Here is an 18,192-nt window from a genome sequence, read left to right as displayed (position 1 = left end):
CAGGATATTAATTTTCCTGTTGTCTTTTTTCTAGTATGATACAGAAAAGCCTTTATTTTTTGCATGGACAGGCACCGGGAATCGAACCAGGGTCTCCAGCATGGCAGGCAAGAATTCTGCCAGCTGAGACCCCATGGCCCACCTGATGCAGGACAGAATTTTAAAAGTTAGCATTCTCTCTTCATTGTGCATTCCTTAGAGAAAGATTGGATTCAGTAGCCTCCTCTGGTCCAGTCTCCATGATAAGAGAGGCAGAATCATGTGGTGAAGATGTGGCCATCTTCTAATAAGGATCAATTAAGGATATCTTTCTTCATTATGAGCTGGGGATAAAACTCATAAAGTAGACTGGGCAGGTACCTCACATCATCTGTCAATTGCATTTTTTATCTGCACTACTGTGGAAAACTAGCAGTATAATCACCTAGTCCATTATCTTCATAAAATGCTGGTATTTCCTCTCCAACATCTTGCATAAGTTGACATGAAAGCTTCACTTGGGTATCTCCAGGAATAAGAAGCTGCACTGAATTCTGGCCCCTTTTTGTTATAAATACCCTCATCAAATAACTTCAAAATCTGCCTGTACCCCTCTGGTTTCCTGGGCAGCCTTTAGCCACATGCATTACTTATAACTACATTTGAAAGAGTGAAAGAACCGGGGGGAGAGGGGGAAGGTGGGACGGGGAAAGGCTTACACAAAACAATTTCAGGTCTCTCTCAACTAGATACCTAGTGAGGTGATGCAAATTTTTCAGTGATCCCCCATCTCGGGGGAATGAATTCCTTTCCTTTCAGGACCCCAGAGAGCAAAGTTAAAGAAAGACATGAGGAAGGAGAAGCTCTCACTACACAGGTGCTGGCTTAGGAGGACACTTCCCAGAACGTGCCCTAGGGCATTTCTGCTTGGGCTCCGCTGGCCAAAGCTCAGGCACCTGCCTCACCTGCCTGCAAAGGAGGCTGGTTGATGCTGCAACCCCTCGCTAGTGGTCCTCCCCCACAGGCAGTCATTGCCCCAGAGTCCATTGTGCACCGATTCTTTTCTCCCCCCTCCCGCTTCCAAAACTTCCGATCTCCTGAGGAGCCCTTTCCCCCTGACTGCTGTGGAAGGCTCCTGGGGTCTTGACCCACAATTCTGGTCTCCTGCCCTCTCTCCTGGAGCACCCTGTCTCTGCCCATCTTACTACCAGTACCTCTCCTTGTCTGCCCTGGGATTTAACCATTTAAGAAAGAAGATGTGGATGGTTTTCCCTGGTCACCAGGCAGGTAGCATAACCTCTGGGCAGAGCCCCAGACCCCTCCATGCCCCACTGACTCCCGCCAGGAAAGCAGCTTGCAGTTTGGCACCCACATGTTTCCCGAGCACAGGAAGGGCTCTGTGTTCCACTTGCATCACAAAGGAGAAATAAAGAAGGACGTAGAGTACAGGTTTTGTTTAGTTTTTTAGACCACAGGTAATCCTAATAGTTTTAGCATAGCAGATTGAAAAGAAAAGGACACTAATTCCAGCCTGTTAAAAATCCCCAGCCAGATGTTGTGAAAGGACCACTAATGAAAGGTCTCCCTGGAGATTTTAAAAGTTTCTTTATATCCAACCTAAAGCTCTTGAAAAGGATATCACATTTCATTGACAGACAAGGCATTCAAGTTAAATTAAAAGATCTGGAAAATACCCTTCTCTGAACTGAAGGCCCAGGGACTGGGTTTGAAGTATACCTACTTTCCTAGGGGGACTTTTTCTTCCCTCTGCCATAAACCACATAATTTTTCACAATTTGTCTTGATGTCACTCAGCCTTTTTAATTAGACCTCTAGTTGAATTTTCTGTTCACATGAAGCTGAGTCAACACTCGCACATTGAATCGGGTAGGAAATCATGAAGCAAGTAAACTAGAAGTGAACTTAGAACTCAAAGTAGTTGTTCTTTTTGTCCAGAAATCAAGGAGAGGAGAAAAAAGAAAGTAATAAAGATTTCAATTAGTAGCTTTCACAAAAAACGGTTGTCAGTTGTTTTCTATGTATTTGATTCAAGGAATAATGTATTGATATAATCTAGAGAAAGCCAACTTTAAGCAACAGCAATGTATTATTTGACTTGTCTTAAGTAGACCTAACAAAGTTACGATCTTATCTCTGTGAGTAACTCAACATTTTCTTTTCCAACTTTTTCTGAAACCAACTAGTTTGCAGTTCCAGTTTGCAGTCTGAACAATTTTTGCAAAAACTCCCTTCCTGGTTATTCATAGCACAATTATTCCCTCCCCACCCCCATCTGATTCTGATGCGATGAGGGAACTTTGAACACTTGTGAGCATAACTCATTTTCTTTGGTGCTGGGAAAACATGAGTTGCTTGGGGGGGGGGAGGGAGAAAAGACTTTTTAAAAAGTTCTGTACTCTGCCTTGCTGCTAGTTCATACATTCAAGGAAAATAGGCCAAAATTTAAATTTTCTTTCTCCTTTACTTCACCTTCATTTCACGGAACCGGGAGCTCAATTCGGCTCTTTGCTATAGCGGACAGTCTTTTAGAAGCCTGCTTTTGTCTTGCAGAATTCGGGGACAAGACACGTTGGACAGCACTTAAATAATCAAGAATATCACAATGGCAGGAGTGCTGAAGCCGAAATGAGAGAAATGACATCTTTGCGGAGAATGTCTAACCGAGAACACGTTCTTGCTGGATAACTCGAACAGAGCGGCGGTTCCGCTAGCGTGTTGAAAAACTTTCTTCGCTCCCATGTCGCTCCTTTCCCGGACCCCCCCGCCGCAATGAGCCGCAGATAAAAAAGACAGTAATGAGTCTCTGCAATTGGAATCACCTGAGCTGACAACCCCCACAGGGAAGGTGGCAAATGCCGGGGCAAATCCAGGTCACCTCGGCCTGGGCTCGGGCAGCCGCCACTGCTGCCCAGGGAAAGCGCCCCCTGCTCCCTGCACGCCTCGCTGATGCCCGTGAGCCGTTATCCCCACTCCAGCCCTCTCGCCTGGCCCTGCTGCTCTCTGCCCCCCCCCACCCCCTTCCTTTGCTGGTGTTGACCTTTCTCTCCACCTGCCTGACTGTTCTAGTCTTTTCGTGTTTCTCATTTTAGTTTTCCATCTTCCCTGTGTAATTTAAGCTCCATAAACCGCTCAGGGCTTACAAGTCATCCAAGAGAAGGAGTGTCCTCTCAGCCCCACCAGGCTGTCTAACTTGCCACCTGTTATCTCCCCTGTAAAGTTCCCTGTGAGCAGTGGGTACCTTCAAAGAATCTGTACATCTCAGCTCCACAAGCATCAGACCAGGTGGCTATGTCCAAGGACTCCACGTTTTCACAAATTCTGAAAAAGTAAAAATTGAAAGAGCCGTGTAAAAAATGTATATATCATCACAGACTCCCAGAGAAAGCTAAAATAAAAGCAGAAAGACATATATTGTAGGTCATTTAGTCAAAGAAGGAAGCCCAATACCCAACAGTGACAAATTAAAAAAAAAAAGCCTTGCAAAGCTTTCTTAAAACTGGTGATTCTATATAGAAAAAGCATGATTTCTGCTCTTCAGAAATTGTGAGTTTGCTTTGCTCTCCCTAGGGTTCAAATTTTGTCTTAGGCTAGTACATGCTAATAAATTTGACACAAACCATTTACAACTCTAACGCTGTGGGCCTTGACTTCAGCTCACTGTTGCATTGTCATAATGCACATATATTTATTGCTTTTTATTACTCAGCTCTTGCTCAAGAGGCAGTTCCATAGTCTGCCCCTGACATAGCCTTCTACCTCTGTTTAGTGGGCTTTGCCTAGCAGCCACATGGTAATTAGAGTCTGTGATGCTCAAATAAAAATTATGTTCGGCTAAAATATCCCTGAGTCACACAACTTTGCTGCCTCCACTGCCAGAAAGTAAAGTTGGAGCAAGGGGGTGGAGATGGGGAGTGTAGAGGCATCAAACCAGGGTTCAGAGCCAGTAGAAATGTCTTTACTCACACTGCAGGGTAAACATTCTCCAGTAGCCTGTGGGATAAGGACTAGGCAAGTAAAGTACAAACTAAATGTGAACAAATAAAAATGACTACAGTCATGAGGACAACAAAACCTGTGCCTGACAATATCAGAATTTCTACCAAAACAGTAGATCCCAACTGTGTTTCTAAAACCACAATTTCTAAAAATTGTGCCACTAGATGCAATTAAATATTCTAAAAGGAGTGGGGTAGGCTTTCCATGGTCAAAAAAATTAGAAATACAGGGTTAAGCAGTTGCCTTTACTCTAGAACTTCTATGTGTCCTTAATACATAAATTCATTTCAATCACCAAAAGGGCAACTTGAAACGCAACTTTTCCCAAATGAATTTGCCTATAAAACTCATTGATCACAGAAGACATTTCAGCATTGCCCAAAACATGTGTGCCCCAAAGAAGGGTTTGGAAAACGCTGTATTTGGAGTTTAATATTCTCGATATTAATGTCTTTATTGAATTCATGGCTATTAATCAAGATGCTGAATTAATATAGGAAGGAGCTACATATATAAAACTTAATTCAATCATTACTTTCCTAAAAGTGTAATCAAATTAGGTAACAGCAAATTTATTATTGTGCGTCCATACTCTGTTGTTTAATACATTCACCATTTAGATGTGCACCTATTTTAGAAACTTCTGCTGTACTTCAGGGGAAATTTTCGCCTTTATTTCTTTGCTTATGCTTATTTCCATAACAACATGTATTGTATGTGATTAATTCATTAATTGTAAAGCATTTGCATCTTAATCCCTCCATTTCTCTCCTCTAATGCTTGCAAATATTTTAGGAAACCTAGCAGTTCAGTTCATTAAACATGAATGAACAGGTGAGTTGGCTCAAAATGGAAAGCTTGTGCCCAAATGTTTATTAAGAAGTCACTGGGGTTATTCCCTGCACTATTTTTAAATTAGAGATTAAGAAATCACCTATGAATAACAAGGAATTTCTTCCTCATTTTAGAAGGTGAGAATCACTTTTGTCTGTATTTTCCCTACTTTACTACAATTATTATAATGTGGGGTCTCGTTCAGAGTTTTAAACACTGAGCTGCTCAAGCAGCTTATTCGTACTTGCCAAAGCCAACGTGCTGCCTGTGCCATGTTATAACCCTCCTGCCAATCCAAAGTAAATCGAACTCATATACGAACTGAAATCTGACCTGTTCCTTGAAGCCCAGCTCAATTGGAAGGCAACGTTCTAAGACATTTGCATTTAAAAGAAAAAAAATTATTTCTTTACGTGACAAAGCATAGGTAATTTTAGAAATTTGAGGTTACAATTAAATCATATCCAAAGTAAAACATTTTACATGCCTTAATGTAGGTATTAGAAATGATAGGATGTTAATGCTATAATCATCTGCTAATATCTGGCAACTTCCTATAAGGCCAAATAAGCACAGGTACCATCTTGTTTCCCACATCATGACTGCGTATGCTATAGGAGACAGGGCTTCAGGACGGGGCCACAGGACAGGGCTCCAGGACAGGGCTCCGTGCCAGGACATGAAGACAGGGCTCCAGGACAGGATTCAAGGACAGCACCTGGAGAGGGCTCCAAAAGCGTGTGGGGTCCCCTAGTATGAAGACAGCAGAGAGGCCTCATGCTCTAAATACAGGTTTGGTTTCTCCTCAAGTGGAGTCATCAGTTAAGACTCTTTTCTGTCCTTGGGGGCTTCAGAGATACAAGTGGTACCAGGAAGGCTGCTGGTTAGCTGCTACAACTGGGGACTCTAGGGATTCTCCTGCTAGCTAATACCTGTAGACCCCCAAAATAAGAAAAACTAGGTGTTTCTGGACCACGCTGAGCTAGGAATTAATACTCAAAAAGAGAAGAAGTTGCGTGAAATTGTGAACTGTTCTCCTTGTTATAACTTGTGATTACCCTTTGTGTTTAAAAATCAAGACTTTTCTGAATGTATTTTTAAGCACCTCATGATGGTATTATGAGACTCACAATCATGTTTGTTAACTCTTTTATGTCACTCATGTGAATCACCAACATAGACTGCAATAAAGAAAATTAAAATAGATTTTTCAAAAGATAGTGATAATTACACAAGTGTAAAAAGTCAATATTTTGTTAGCTATTTCTGCAGAGTATCTTTCTGACTTAAAGCAAGCAAATACAAAATGAGGATGTCTTTTAAGAACCAAATTTTTGTAAAGGTTATTTTTTTTTTATGTCTAGGAGCTAAAAATGCAAATATTATTAATGAGTTTTGCTTGTAGGGGGAGCAATAAATATCCATTTTAGATGGTAAATGAAGAAAATAAAAGTTAAAACCACTTTTGAATAAATATAGTACCTTTGTTAAATATAGATCAGACTATTCTTTGTTTACAATGATAAATCATGTTTACCACCTACATCCCTAATGTACACTACCCTATGGATTTCTTTTTTTGTATCAATTTGATAAATACATAATCGCATTTTGTCATTTTACTATCCGTATGTACAAATGAGATACTAAAAATATCCAAATAAGAAGTTCAGCAAAATTAATTTTCAAGTAAAATTACACATTCCCATGAATAAGTATATGATAAAGACATAACTTATTAAATGGTGCTATTTAGAATTATGTGCACAAATTAACAAAACTCACTAGCTAATTTTCAGTAATGCATGTTGGTATATTTAACTGTTTCTTTATATAACTAATTAAATGTTTGTTGCAAAGTCTCCTGGGAAGTTCATTTGCATATACCTTGTTATAATGGCTAAACACATCCTCTCTAAGTATTGCCTGATGAATAGGTATTTTACAAATGCCTGCCTTGGACTCAGCAACAAATTGTGGGCACGTGACACTATTACCGCCATTTGTCACAGCGGCTCTGCAAGGTTCTCCCCAGTAATTGGACTCATTTCGGAATCGCTCACTTGTTTGTAAGTGGTAACTAGTGTAGCATTGCATTTTCAATTTTAAAGCCCAATTAAAATAAAAATTTGTTCAGTTTTTAACTTCAATATATTTTATGGTAATTCATATGCAAGTTATTTCAGAAGAAAATCTCATATCAAAAATAAATTATTGAACAGATATAAATAGAAACAAAAATGAACAAACAAAATTATTGACACTGTGCCTTCTTCACAGTTATAAGGAGAATCACTTGAGATAACCCACGTGAAGAAAATGCCCAGCAACAATAGATTTGCAGGAAACATTAGTTTTCTTCTAGTTTTTTCTCTAGGATTAAACAACTTAGAGTGACCTGAAAAGGACAGCAAATAACTTACAAATTGCATCCAACTGAGAGGCCCACAAGGTACGTCGGGGTGGACGTAAAGCAGGGTTACTTAGTCTGGTGTGGTCTCAGTTTTGCAGCCATACCATATTATATAAAAGCAGAAGCCATTATGCTTTCTGCCACTTCCTGTGAATAATCAGCGGTCTGATTAATGAGGCTTTAACACATTCCATTAAAATCTTGCAATCTAAATATCATTTTGCTATTTCTTTCACATATTTCTAACTTCTTTAAATATCTGTCCTCATGGATGTTCTTAACATCTCCCAATTTAGCATCATCTGTAAATTTAATCAAGTGCTTTTTTCAACCCTTCTTGCAGATCAGTAAAAACTGTGCTAAATTAAACCATGACAAACTCCTCCTAGACCCCAGATTGTCTTATCATGCACAACATTTTACCTCACAAAGCACCAGAATCACTAATGATGCAAAAAAAAAATATGCAAGAGTTATGTGGCTATTTATTCAGTTTCTGCCAATGGAAATGTCTTGCTAGGAGACTACTAAAATATCTAACTGTTATGACAACCATGATTTTTACATATAGCCAAGTTACATTAAATCAACTGGACTAAAATTTCTAAAGAAACGTAAACCGACAATTGTATATGCATTTGTGTAAAACTATCATGGACATGCCCAAGTGAATGAGTGTACATGTCAGTGCAGCTTTGCCAACAGCTCAAGACGGTCAAGCCTCTGGGGAATGAATGGTCTCAAGGGAAGGCGATTTAGCAGCTATCGCTTTGTTCTGTAGTATTGGTTCATTGTTTTACAATGTGCCTGCCCTATGTGCATATTTAAAATTGAGTTTACTGATCTGAATCATTGGACTTCCCTGCTTTCCCTGCTCTCTGCATCAAAACAACCATCCCCAACATGGCAGCCAGAATTCCAACACAAAGTCCCTGGAAGAAGGTCACTTTTGAGAGTCCAGCCAAGCCAATAACCTTCGAACATCAAATTGTATTCACTTAGTCTGTCAGCAAGCATAGGTTGCGTACCTGTGGCACATGAGATGCTTTGCGAGGTGATGAGAGAGAAGCAGATTCCCCACCAGAAGGCGGGGGGGGGGGGGGGGGGGGGAAGGGAAAAGCCCCTGGCTCCACCGCTACCAGCTATTGGGTCTTAACCAAGTTCACTGACCTCTCTGAGCACTGGTTTCCTCAACTCTAAAAATGGACACCATCATTGTATCTTTCGCTGGGATTTGTTGTGAGGCTCAAATGAGGAAATTTTTGCAAAGGATTTAGAATGGCACCTGGCACTTGGTATGAGCCTTAGACAAGTGTTGTGTATTATAATTAATGAATTCAATGCATAGTTACTGAGAGACAGGCCCAGCTCAAACCGATAAGCAAATAGAATATTAGATGTAAATAAAGAAAACAAGAGCAGATGAATGAATTGTAATAAACGGTCTTTTGGGTAGTTTATGTTCTGACTGAATGGAGAAACAAACCAAGTCATGTGGTATCATGTTCTGTATTACAAAGATTCTCGGAGTCAGACTGCACGGCAATAGAGGGAGTGAGCAGTTCTACCTATGAAGGCAGAGAAAGTTCTGGAAAGGAAATGACAACTTTGCTAAAGTCTAAAATAAGAACATAACACTTAGGCCTTGAAAGTCATATGAGGCCAGGCCTTCCATGCATACTTTTTCTCACATATTCAGTTTCAAATCCAAACAGATTAGCCTTGGAATGAAACAGCCCACATAGTCTGGCCCCAAATTATCTTTCCAGTTTCATCTTTTTCACTCCACCTTCACACCCATTAGAAATTCTCCCCACATCTCCAAAATCTCTTATCTGACACTGGTAGGAACAGATTCATTTGGAATTCAGAATTCTTCTGGAGTTCTTTTGGGAAAGCTCCTTGGTAAACAACTTTAGATTATTTAACAGATGTTTAATACCCGGCCATTGAATATTGGAATTTATCCCACGGTAAAACATAAAACTACTCATCTCGGGTTGGTTCAGCCAAGTTTTCCTGCCCAATGAGCTCAGGTCAGATCAGGATCAACATTAAATGAGTTAACAACAACAAAAAAAATTATGATTGTCAGAACTTTTTGGATTTAGGAGTTGTATTCAGGGATTGTTGACTTCTGTTACCCAAACATGTTACGCTCTCTTCTTCCTCTGAGAAATGTATTCCTCTGTTACTATTGCCCCTTCCGATTTCTCTTCCAGACAAGCCATCCTCTAAGACCCGGCTCAAGTGTCGCCACCTCGATGAGGATAATGAAGATAGCTATGGAAGCCCTTTATGCCCCCTTGTCTGGCTCTCATTAACACTTCTCAGATGGTTTAAATGTTTGTCACTACCTGTGAGCTGTAAGCTTTCATGGGCAGGCTTGTGTCTTACCCTTCTTAATTTCCTCTCAGTGGAGTGTGTGGTTATAGTAGATGCTCAACATTCGTGGTAGAATGGAGATAACGTGTAACCATTTAGGAATACATGACAAATATACAATTACCCATAAAACTTCAAGTGATAGTTTAGATAAGTGGTTCAGACTGAAAGCTACAGGAGTCCTATGGGAAAAAGTTTCCCTTCTGCCTAAAAAGGCTGAGGAGAGTATTTAGGTGATGGTGTTAAATAAATATGTTCACGCAGGGAAGGCCAGGCTTTAAGAGCATACGGAGCGGTCCAGAGGAGCTGGGAGGAACAGTTCACATGGGAAATAATGGGAGCTAAGATACAAAGGGAGGAGGAGGAGGATGCCCCACTGAGAACCTGCCCCACTGAGAACCTGGAGCTCTGCGGACTGGGGATCACTGTCCATTCTCCTACAGCACTTAAGACACCAGTGTTTTTATATTTGCGCATCAGACCAGGGAAAAACCAGTGGCGTGAAATCAGGCATGCTGTTATGTAATATTTTGGTAGAAAAACAACTTTTGTTCTGACTAATAAGCAAAACAATTTTGAGGTGGATGATTTGATGAAGGGTGTCACTTCTCAGGAAGGCACATTGAACCACAAAAAAAAAAAAAGAAAAAAAAAGCTTAGGTCAGTTGATTTGGCTGTTGCGGGGGTTACAGTCAATGGGAAAGAAGCTTATAGTTTTCTAAGGAAAAAGAAGGAATAATTGAGGGATGAATTTTTAAATCTGTTTCTGGTACTTTATTTTAGCTCCAGTAGGAAAATAGTAACTCGCCAAATTTATCAAAATGAAGACCATGGTATGGGATTTCCAGTTATAGGGCAAGAGGAAATCTACAATATGGGAAACTTAAAAAAATTTTTTTTGATTAAGTTTTATACAAGTAGATCTTATTAAAACTGTGATGTATTTTCAACAAATTTTTTTCCCTGAAAGATGTTGGCTCTAATGCAAATGTTTTCCTGCTACTAAATTAAATATCAGTAAACTTTTATATTTTTGGAACCCTGTTACTGAGAGCAGGTCTGCTTAGTTCTGAAATGAGATTTAGATGGACCCATAATGGAAATCTCCCTCACTCCAAGGTCAGCCCCTTGGCCTGAAGGAAATACCCACCAAGAGAAACCATTGCATCTGGTCTCAAAGAGTTTCCTTCTACTGGGCTTTCTTTTTCAAATGCAAATAGTCTCAGAAAGGCAGTCCTTGAATCCCTGCCAGCTGTGGGTGTTTCAGTGTCCATTTCTTCAGGGCCAGTTGCGAATTGCAAGGTAGTAAGGGGAGGCAGGCCCCCCATCCAGACTTAAACAAAGGTAAGACCAGGAGAGCTGTGAAGAGGGGTTGAAGAGAGACAGGCTTTGGTGGGCTTAGTGAAATTACACACACAGGAAAGGGCATTCCCGAAATTCCAGCTCCTATTCCCTGGATGGTTCCAGTTAATCATAAAATGCCATAAACCAGGAGCCCGGACTCCTCAACCATGTCTGGTCATTCCTGTGTTACTTTGCTTGATGCTATTGGTCACTGAAGCTCTACCTGTTAGAAATCGTGTTAGATTGTTAGGCCACACCTTAAGATTCACTATGTAAAAACCATATACAACATTAGCTATGTCTATCTCTTGTATGTGTATAAACTGTTTGTTAATAGATATAAACTAAAATGGTAATACATTCCTATAAGCCAATGTTTACATTAAGTTGGTGGAGGTGTTTCCCACGCTTCAGTAAAAGCCAACACGGCTAAGCTTCTTAGCAACAATAACCCAATAGCTTAAGGATCCATTAAACTCTCGGTCCTATCTCTGTTAGAATGAACTTTATTATAATTTAATTAAATGTCAATTACATATGTCGTTCATATAAAAGAAACCACTTTTTTTTTAAAGAAAAAACAATGAAAGTAAATAAATCTTGCTAAAAAAAGTTAATGAAGTTACTCTGGGAAAAGGTGTTCTGTGCATTAGAGTAGCACACTGGCGGATGGCTTCAATCGCTTTCTTAAATCACCTGTGAAAGGCCTTGAAATTTTTTTAAGCAGAATTTGTATATTAAGAGTAACTATATTCTCACAACTCTCCAGCACACAAATACAGATTTTTGTTATATTTTCTTTAGTACATGCCTAGCACAATATGATGAGTACCATGGAGCTCAAACAATTGTTTATGATGATTACAAGGTGATAGGGGATAAATTATAGTTTGTGAATATTAGAGAAATGTGATTCCAGAGGATGTGCCTGTTTCTTTCTCCCTTTAACTTTCTCTCTGTCTCGCAATCTCTCTCGTTCTCTCTCTGCCACACACAGAGACACAGACACACACAGACATGCACATGTAATTCTGCTAAATCATTTATACCTAACCTCATCCCAAAAAAGAATAAGTGGTGACTTATTAATAAAAAAAATTCATAGATGTAATAAGACCAAAAAGCTGCTACCACAAAATACGGACTAAAAAATAAATGCTAAGGGCAAAACCCGAGGTAGAAGGTGCCCAGGAAGTTCTACCTGCAGGACCCGCTGTGATGCTGCTGAATCCTGGGACATCATCTCTGCCAGCCTAAACCAGGAGGCAGCATGATGGGTTACAGTTTTCTTGGAAAAGAAAGCACAGCAGTTCATTAACAAAGGCAAACTTTCCCATCCCTGCTTTGAGGATGCGCTTGTCAAAACAATCTTTACATAAAGGACAGTGAGTCCTGGAGTGACCCCATGGCAATTTTACAAGCCATATAAAGATATGCCACGTGGCCATCACTTCTATTTTTCTGGCACTAAAGCCAAGTACATGTTAGCAATTGGCAGTCCTGGCAAGCAGATTGGGGGATGGAGCAAGAAAGGAGAAGCTGGCAGAAAAAATAAAGGCATCGATATGTACGTTTCTGCAACACAGCTAACACAGGTTACACTTAACTAATAGCGACCACTGAATAGGGGCTACTAGACTATTTTGCTCAAATATCAGTGTCTCAGCTGGGCTTCTGTTGGAAGTTATACGGACACCCTTTAGGTCTTCTAAGATGTTGGCAGGAATGTGGGTAACAAAGACAGTATGTTATCACGGCATTTGAATAAGCTTATTATGTGCTTGTCATGTTAAATGGCACAATCACAGGCGCAAGAATGATCGGCAGAGAGGATCCGTTTTTTGTTTTCTTTTGTTTTGCTTTGGTTTTACTCTCCAGGCAATAGCTCTGCATTTTGAATAAGAGCCCAGTGGAGGCGCCAAGTTCTCCCCATAAAGCAGCGCGCGCGCGCGCACGTGGCTCACCCAGACGCACGCTCTCCCTTGACGGATGGGTTTAATCGGCTTCATGGGGATTTTAGAGCCTCAAAACTGTATTGGAAAACTCGACATTTGCCTAGAAAGGCAAGTGTTAGAGATACACCTGCGAAGGTGAATCTATGGCCTACCACTTACAAAGGAGCGTTAAGACGTGAAATGGTTCTTTCTATGAGCAAACCTAGCTGGGCACGGCAGAAACTGATGGGGCTTCGTAGTTGGAGCTGGGCTTTCGTCTCGGCTCTGCCAAACATTAGGCAGGGGAGCTCGGGCAAGTGGCTTGACCTTGTGAGCGCCCATTTCCTCTTCAGCAAAATGGTAATAACAATAAAAATAATAACTCCGTTGGAGGTTGTTCCAAGAATGCGGGAGAATATGGGGAATGTGTCAAGCCTGACGCACAGTTCCAAGGCATCAACTCAATCAATCATCAATGGAGAGTTTAACTATTGAGAATTTTTAATACTACAACCCCAGTTTCACAACTGGTCCTGCTTTCTTTTCAGAGAAGCAAAGACTCCAGTTCATCAGCCTAAATGTTTGCTAAAGGATCTGTGGTCTCTGAATGCCAAAACCTATATAATAAATAAACACAGAAGCAAAGAAGAGGGGAAGAAAGAAACTTAGATTGCAAATACACCTCTCCCCTTGCCTACATATGTGAACCATATCTGGGTTTTCCTCAGTCCCGAACCTGTTGAGGACAGACAAAATTTTAATTTTGGATGGAGCTGGACAGAAATTTTACAAAGACCACCTTGAGCAATTTCCTGAAGAAAAACCTTGCTAATGTGTGCGTGGTAACTTTTGAAGGGTTACATTTTTTAAATAAAATGTTTAAATAACTAAATAACGGAAAATCAATGATGCAGGAGCTATAGCAATGACTGAGACCCACTGACTTCTTCATGGCCCAGAGTCCCCAAGGACTGTCAGTTGGTACCCCCAGCTTACTTCCTCCCCAGGCAGGCTGAGCCCACAAAGGGGATGTGGCAGCTCTGGGAGCTGAGGGTGTGCTAGGAGAAGAGCACTTTGCAATGCACTCACCCTGAGTGTGTGTGCTTATGTGTGTGGATGTGGCTGTGTGGGTGGGTGTAGACATCCAAGCATTCTTTCTAAATATGGTGAACAATGCCTTGATGTGTATTATCCCTCTCTCTCTGTCTCTGTCTCTCTCTCACTGTCTTTCTTTTTTCTCCACTGTGATTTTAAATGGGAAAAACTATAATTCCACAACTATTTCTTTCCTTTCTTTTCTTTCTTATCTGCAAGAAGGAGCCGGCATTGATGGTCTGTTGCTCTGTGGTCCCTAAAGCTATGGCAGTGAGGAGTGGCAGAAAGAATATAGGTTTCTGAATTAGATTGACCTGTGTTTTAACCCTGGGCACACTGATCTATTAGTTCAGTGTAAACCTCTCTAAACCTTGGTTTCTTCATGTGTAAATCAGACTATCTCACTATTTAAAGTCAACTTTTCTATTCTAGTAGAAGTAAAAGAACTCTATTTTTCCCTCTATAAAATACACTGCTAGGGCGGTGAGACAGTGGATCGGCCGCAGAGTTCTCGCCTGCCATGCCAGAGACCCGGGTTTGATTCCTGGTGCCTGCCCATGCAAAAATAAAAAAAAAGAAATACACAACTATTCGGAGACTGACACTCACAGAGGAGAAACGAAAGCTGAAGCGAGCGTTAGAGCCATCTCTTTTCCCTCCAACCCTGAGTAGACAAGGAAGGGGCAGAATTCCAGCCAAAGACACACTTGCAGCCCACCAAGCAGGCTTGGGGCATACAAGAGCAGAGGGGCATGTAGCCCACCAGCCAAAGAGCCGAGGGGCATGTAGCCCACCAGCCAAAGTCATGTGCTATAGCCTCAGCCCACCACAGAGAGAGCCCTTACCAGCCCACAGCTTCCTAGGGCCAATAGGGTTGGGTGGAGGCAAGGAGAGGTGCTCTTGGAGGGGAGTGGGAGGGGGTACAGTGGGGGGTGGGGGAGGACTGGCAGACTAGTCACATCTAGAGTGAGGAAGTGTTTTAGGGGTCAAGCTTTTCAAGAGCCAGAAAGACAGAACTGATGTTTCTCAGGGAACAGCAGCTAAATACCTTCTCTAACGATAGCTAAAAGCCCATCCCAAATTTACAGGGAGTCCTAAATCCAACTGTGGTGTCATAGGCAAATGCCTCAGGCAGTTTTATATCTAAGGCCTACAGCTTTTCAACTCTGAGGGCTTGGTTTTTTGAACAAACCACTCATCATGAAGTGGACTTTCTTAGGCCCCAAGAAGAGAGAACTAGCCCCTCACTGTCTAGTCTGGCTTTGACTTGTGCCTCCAGAGATTTCTTCCCAACCTCCTCATGCTGTGGTTTGCTAGGATGAGCACTTTGCTAGGAGTCAGAAAACAAACAACTTAGATTTCTTGCTTTACCACTAATGAGCTATGACTTTGGGAAAGTCACTTAACACCTTTCACCTGTGCTTCTGTGGAACGAAGGAGAACTTTAAAGAAGAACTTTGGGCAGTTAAACTCTAAAGCCCTTTTGTTCTGAGCAAATCTGTCCTTGAATTTGAATGATGCCCACCAGCCCTTTTGGAAGGCGTTTTCTTGCCTAACCCTGTCACCCACCCTCCCGTTCCTGTTTGGGACAGGGGCGTAAAAACGGCAGCAGGGTCTTTTGCACATTTTTTGGTTTGTTTTTTTTTTTATTTTGGAATGAGCAGGCTCTGGGAATCAAACCCGGCTCTCTGGCATGGCAGGTGAGAATTCTGCCACTGAGTCACTGTTGCACGGCCCTCTTTTGCCCACTTTTAACCACTTTGCCATGGCTCATGATTTGCAGATCAAAGTGAATAGCCAGGAATAAAGGGCAGTCATGGACACATGGTCTCAGGTGCTTTTTCCAGCAGTGGACAGATGCTCAGAGGCTATCTCCACCATGATTTAGCACTGTGAACTTCTTTTGAAACAGCTCTTTTCTGCACCAGATGCCCGACAATGGCTATATTTGCAGGACTTCCATGGTCCGTGCAATGCTCATGCATATCATTTTGCTCTGAAATGTGCTGTATCAATGACACATCTCAACACCATCTCCTGTCTCAGGTTCCTGAGAAAAGGAAGGCACAGGGGCAAAACGTCGGTACCCCACAGGACTGATCGCCAAGCTGCAGACTTATCTGGATGCCCCCATGTTTCAGGGTAGTTCCGTGCACTTTGGTGAAGCCAAGAACTATTGATGCCAATAAGCCATCTGAGATAGGAACTAATTGGAAACAGAAGGTTGAAGGATGGGGGGTGGGGTGGGGAATGAGTGAAGGGGATAGACGAGTAATTACCCAGGCAGAATTTCTTTACACAAAAGGCAGATGGATAGATATTCAAAGTCTGCAGCAGAAATAAGCAGCTGCATGTTTCTTTTTTTATGGAAAAGCAAACAGAGCGATTCAGTGGGCTGGTAATGGGCTTTTTGGAGTCACAGTGTGTGGGCAGACCCCCGGGATGCAAAATACTCAGTGACCTGGACCCCGGTCTCTTCTTCTGCTGATTCTGGCAGAGGAGACTCAACTGGAGAGGGAGGAGAGCTGGCCCGTGTTCACCAGGGACCACGCCCACGGCCGGGTGCCCAGCACGCACACTTCCCACACTTGCGGTGAGACACGGGTCAGACTGAGCTACACGTTGCCACTCAAAAACCCAAGCCCGCACTACAAAGAGAAATCATGGGGAAGCAGGATCATGTTGAACATTCCTTAATTGTATCATGGAGTCGTCGGGTTGTAGCTAAATAAAGCTCTATGATCTCGAAACTGAACTTGAAAGACAGAGACAATAATAATTAGTAATCAGGGTAGAAAACTGAGCTTCCCAACTTCCATCCCAAAGCAAAATCCATTAGCAGCTAGCCTACGCAGCCGGGCTAATTCGAAAGCTGTTTAACACTAGACTGTTACAGCTTACAAAAATAAAAATAAAAAGTAAACAACTTGTTTGGTTTCTGGCTCAGGCTGCGTGTGTACGTCTATATATATTAGATAGTAGATAGATAGATAGATACAAATATATACACATATATAGTTGTGTGGCTTTTTTTAGACTGACTTAGGACAAATGTATCAAGAGGACATTCAAGGACATCAAGCCTCAGGCTGATGAGAGAGCTATCAATATGTAGAAAATTACAGAGAAAAGAAATCAGTAAAGAGAGAAGAGACCTCCTATGAGGTAAGAGCCATAAGTAGGTCATAAGGGATGAAAAAATATATAGGTACAGTTGTTAAAGAAATAAGAAATGGCAATAAAAGATTTCAGGACCTCAGATTTTAGGGTGGTTTGGGTTATGGCCTTGGACAGTGATTGACTGTTTTGGGGCATTCGTAAACTAAAGTCGAAGTATATTCAGTGCTAACCCCTTGCACTACCCCACCTCCCTCTTCCCTCCTCCCCCTTCCCTCCTCCCCTATGTATCTAAATGCCTTCCCAGTCCCCCTGCTACCAGCCCTTCCTGAACCTTCCCTCTGGCTAAGTCACTCTCAGCCACAACATCTCCTCCTCACCCCCCTCTCCATCTTTAATGTAGATTCTCTGGATATTCATGGGTTTTCTTGGGTAAGCCTGCTGTGGGCAGGCCTTATCTCTTGTATTCATCACCATTTATTCCTAATCTCCTGCAGAGGCTTGGCCACCCACAGAGAAAGTGCTGGATAAATGTTTGTCTCTGAATGAACAGTCATCGCCCCCAAAACCTACATGGGCCCTAATAAGCAGGACACTGGTAAGGGGCAATATAGCTCTACCAGGGGACTTTTCTACCTGCAAACATAATATTTAAATTTGAGAAACTGAGCAAAGTAGCATTTTGCTATACATGGCTAAAAGTGATACAGCTGCATTAACATATAATTATGTCATATAATAATTATAGTAACATCAGCACCATCTTAGACTCATGCAGTGATTAGCTACAGGTCAGGCACTATTCTAAGCCTCTGTCTCAAATTAATCCACTTAATCTTCATGACATCCCAGTGGCGTAGGTAGCATTATGAACTCTGTTTTAGAAATTGAGCAAGTCTTCTTGACCAAAAGGGGGAAAAGAGAAATGAGACAAAATAAAGATTCAGTGGCTGAGAAAGTTCAAACAGAGTTGAGAGGTTGTCCTGCAGTTATTCTTATGCATTCTATAGATATCCCTTTTTAGTTTTTGTTGTATTGGTGTGGCTGGAGGGAAGTTCCTGAAATTGTTGAGCT

At 41.6% G+C, this 18,192-nt stretch overlaps 1 long non-coding RNA gene across 1 annotated transcript in view; it reads right to left on the bottom strand.

Annotated features, from left to right (window-relative positions):
* The window catches only part of LOC143669255 (uncharacterized), a 104,798-nt gene that overhangs the window by 74,289 nt on the left and 12,317 nt on the right, over window positions 1-18,192 (bottom strand). The window contains exon 2 of the long non-coding RNA XR_013168802.1: window positions 3,239-3,318. This is a non-coding gene — a long non-coding RNA (uncharacterized LOC143669255). The remainder of the gene's footprint in view (window positions 1-3,238; window positions 3,319-18,192) is intronic.

This window comes from Tamandua tetradactyla, chromosome 25 (genome assembly GCF_023851605.1).
Source record: "Tamandua tetradactyla isolate mTamTet1 chromosome 25, mTamTet1.pri, whole genome shotgun sequence".
NCBI classification, from domain to species: Eukaryota; Metazoa; Chordata; class Mammalia; order Pilosa; family Myrmecophagidae; genus Tamandua; species Tamandua tetradactyla.
Note: the sequence above shows the minus strand (reverse complement) of the source record. Positions and strands in the feature narration are given on the sequence as shown.